Here is a 4,279-nt window from a genome sequence, read left to right as displayed (position 1 = left end):
AAAAAAAAAAAAAAAAAACAGGAACGCTGTATGCACTGGGTTTTTACTGTAGAATGGCCAACTCTCTGTTATTCCTCTGTCAATTTGATACAGTAGGGGCTTACGCACTTCCCATATCTGTGTCCTCTGTGACTTTTATCAGCAGTTAAAACTGTTTAATCCGTTGTTAACATGTTGTAACCCTTTTTTCCGAGCCGCCTTTAAACGCAACATGAGCACTACAACGCTCTCGCTGGGTTTAGACCTGTGCGGCAGTGAAGGAGACCTGATGCTGCTGTGCAGAGCTACGCAGGTGTGTTAGAATCATGGCAGCAAACCAGCAAAACGCAAAGAACTTTTCACAGTTCTGAGATGAGTAAAGCTGTTGGATGCAGGTAAAGTTAGCTAAAAGATGACTAGCTAATTTCAATACAGCATCTTAAACTTAACAAGTAGCTTGTAGGCTACTGGTGTTGTTGTCTATGTTCAGCTACGATTCATTTTGCCCCCAAAAAAGTTGATCCCCTCCCCTTGTTCGTCTGGAGCCGGGGCTGAGTAGAACAGGGAGTCTATAAGAATTCACCCCCACACACGTCGTTCAACCAGACAGCTATTTGTAAGTCATAGAAATAGTTTGGAAACCACTGGGGGGCCCAGGAGAAAAAGTTTGGGAACCACTGCTTTAAATACACTTTGAAACCACGACAACGTATATCTATATAGTTATCATTGAAAACAATTTAATGACTTATTTTTGTCATAACTTGTTGCGTATGGTGAACTGACAACTCCTCTGTCGGACTTCTTAATGTGAATGCAGGCATGGTACTCCCTGGATGTATGCTATTCTGACAGTGTATGGTAATCTGATAGAATGGCTCTCAGTGACACTCAAGTCCTATCTTCTAAGTAAAGAGCCGTTCAGAAAAATCGGACTGTTCCTGAATGTCACGTCACTATATTGCAGACATTTGATCACAGCGTTGTCCCATAAATACGACAAGTCAGTCAACACCTCCACAATAATTCAGTGCAGTGAGTGACTTTTTTCATCACAAATGCTTAGGTGTCTCTGTACAGCTAGCTTTGCTAACATGACGTCAACGGAGCTTACCTTCCTTTGAGCTTCTTTTCTAAGTGACGAAAAAAGTTAGACGTAGTCCCCACCGTCTGTGAAAGCGAAGCGCTGCTGAGTTAGCTGTAGCCATCGGATTTCTTATGATTTATGCAGCGCTAATCTATTACTGACTATTAGATAGCTCTTCTGCCGCTGAGAGGAAACCACTGCGCATGTCTCAGAGCGCTGCGGGCGAGTGAAGGGTGGGAAGGGGAGAGGGAGTAACAGAAACACGTAATTGCTTGGATTTTAATCGGTGCTTTTTGCATCCACTGAAAACAAAGATGTTAACAAATAAACTGGACAGTATGCTGTACGTTTAGTGATATTTTCACAGTTGCGGTCTTGACTGGTCTTGAAATAAAATGCCGAGTCCTCAACGCCCAAGACCGAGATAAGACCGAGACCAAATGCGGTCGAGACCGAACTCGAGACCAAGACCGACTTAGAGTACTACAACACTGCTTCATTGTACAATTATTCCCTGAAATTAATTTCTATTTCATCAAGCAGTTGGGAGAAAGGAGATTGGTGTCTTTGGACAAGGCAATCAACACAGATTTCAGTTTTACACTTTCAAGAGCCTCCTTTGTTAAATGTTGCTCCTGTTGTTGTGGCTTTTGTCCAGACTGGGGGAAAATGGATGAGGTCTTTACCCTCTTGGAGTCATGAAACTTGCTTTTCCAGTTCATTTTTGCATAGTAGGCATCTAAAAAACTTCTGACTATACCTCAAATCTTTCAGAAAGGGCTGCTTTCCCTATGCTAGACCATTCAGTGTGCAGATAGATGGCAGTGCAGGTCCCCTTGTCATCAATCTAATGTGAATGTGCAGCGGTTTAAATCAATTTTTCAGCTTTGCAACCTCAGAGTCTGATCTTTCCTTGTTGCGTATGATGTGATTCTTCGTCTTCTGAACTTGACACGGGATTGTTGACCGTCACGGGTTTCACTCCGCTCCTCTGTGTTTAGGGTCATGATGATTCTCAAATGGAAAATGTGAAATGATAATTTCAAGACAGAGGTTAGTTTCTGCTTTTGAAGAGTTCAAGTACCTTTGTATCTTGTTGAAGAGTGAGGGTGATTTCATCTGTAAATGGGAAGATTGTGGGGGGGGTTTCTCTAATGAGATTGGTGCAGAAGGCCATAGTAAAACATAAACTGGGCAAAAAGGTGAAGCTTGTGCTTACTGGTCCCTATATGTTTACTGTCAGCCATAAGATTTTAATCACGACTAAGAGAGCAGGATCCCAGATGCGACTGATAGAAACTGTTTCTTTGTAGAGATATAAGGATATGATTTTGATCGTCCATGAGGAGTTTGAAGAGTCGTTCCCAAGATGGTTCGAAAAAACTAAGGTGAGGTCATTCATTCGCATTACTTGGATAGTTCCTGCCTACCTTCTATCATTTGGGCATGTTTAGCCTGAGCCAGACCCCAGGAAAGACCCAAACGTCACAGGAGGGACTGTTTATCATTTCTAGCCTCCTCCACGGGAAGATAAAGAGTGTTGCTTTGTAAAAGGGATCTCTGAGTTTTCCACCTGGATATTTACATCCACAATCCGGCTTGGGGTAGTAAAATGAAAATATGTGGTAGAAAATGTGAACTTCTGAGAGCTGGTGAAAGATTTCTACAGGTATGTCAGGAACGGAGGATCCTCACACGTTTGGCCAAAGTCAGAGGTGAGACTCCTCTGACATTAATATTCTTCTCTCATTTCCTTCTTCTTCTCTTTCATATTTCTCCTCTACTGTCCTCTCCAGCTCTCTTCTAATCTCTCTTCCTCTATTAGTAGTCTATTTACAGCATATTTAGTCGAGAGTCTGCCAACACTCACCGCTCTCCAGAGTGTTATCAAGCCACTGATAAACTCCACACACATTTATGCAAAGATCCAGGCAGGCACATGATTTCTGATGCAACGAGTCCATGCACTGTTTGTGTGTCTGTGTGTGTGTGTGTGTGTTTATAAACGTACACATATATATATGTGTATGTATATATATGACTTCATATACATACACACACACACACACACACACACACATATATATATATATATAAAGTGGGTATGCCAGGGGTGTCAAACTCCAGTCCTGAAGGGCCGCTGTCCTGCAGTTTTTAGATGTGCCACAGGTACAAAACACCTGAATCAAATGGCTTAATTACCTCCTCAGTTCTCCAGAGCCTTGCTAATGACCTAATTATTCTATTCAGGTGTGGTGCAGCAGAGGCACTTCTAAAAGTTGCAGGACACCGGCCCTCAAGGACTGGAGTTTGACACCCCTGGGGTATGCGCTGCAGTTTCTGCAAAATCAGTTTCTGTCTGGTTTTGAACCAGAGACCTTTTGTGTGTTAAACACACAGGATAACCACTACACTACAGAAACTCATGCTTGTTGTGGTGTTCCTGGTAAAGGATCCAAAAGTTGTCAGAGACTAATGTCAACGATGGGCATGGAACAATGTCAAATACTTATACCATAGATCCTCTCAGAGAGCACAGTGACTTGGTGAACAAACTGTCAGACTTGTACTTGTGCCTAATTTCACATTATGGTCCATAAACTAAGCCTGGGATCAAAAACTGTATTGAAGATCTCAGGAGCAGAGACAAAAGGTTCTACTGAGACTTGAACTCAGATCGCTGGATTCAGAGTCCAGAGTGCTAACCATCATACCATAGAACCACCAAGGGGGAACTTAAGTAAGGGAGCCTTGATTTCAAAGATGCCTACATTGAAGTCGATTGGTGAATGAACCATCACGAAACCTGAAGACTCTTGTTGTCTTATTTCACCCTGTGAGAAGCACAACGTACAAAATCAGTTTCTGTCTGGTATCAAATCAGAGACCTTTTGCTTATTAAGCAAACATGATAACCACTACACTACAGAAACTCAACTTCTCCTCTGTGTTTGTCATTTGCTCAGAGCCAATCAGGTTTGAGTGGTGACCTTTAACCTACAAATGTCTGCGGTCATCAGCCAAGGGACCAAAACTCACCTGAAACAGAGGTGCAAAAAGTGGGTATGCACTGTATGCAATGCATAGGGGCCCTGAACTAGAGGTAATGCCAGAATTAATAATAAAATAAAGACTTTGTGTTATTCTCATTTAGTGACGTATTTATATTAATTGTGCTACCACCCCACGCCACTAGAGGCAGTAGCAGGCCCG

The 4,279-nt window shown here is 42.4% G+C and overlaps 2 non-coding genes across 2 annotated transcripts; both read right to left on the bottom strand.

Moving 5' to 3' along the window:
• Positions 1–3,416: 3,416 nt before the first annotated feature.
• Positions 3,417–3,489, bottom strand: trnav-aac (transfer RNA valine (anticodon AAC)). Its single transcript has one exon. It is a non-coding gene; the product is annotated as a tRNA-Val (tRNA).
• A 228-nt stretch (positions 3,490–3,717) lies between these two features.
• Positions 3,718–3,789, bottom strand: trnaq-cug (transfer RNA glutamine (anticodon CUG)). The gene has a single exon. It is a non-coding gene; the product is annotated as a tRNA-Gln (tRNA).
• Positions 3,790–4,279: the final 490 nt, after the last annotated feature.

The sequence above is a fragment of the Poecilia reticulata genome, linkage group LG16, assembly GCF_000633615.1.
Source record: "Poecilia reticulata strain Guanapo linkage group LG16, Guppy_female_1.0+MT, whole genome shotgun sequence".
In the NCBI taxonomy this organism is placed as follows: Eukaryota; Metazoa; Chordata; class Actinopteri; order Cyprinodontiformes; family Poeciliidae; genus Poecilia; species Poecilia reticulata.
Note: the sequence above shows the minus strand (reverse complement) of the source record. Positions and strands in the feature narration are given on the sequence as shown.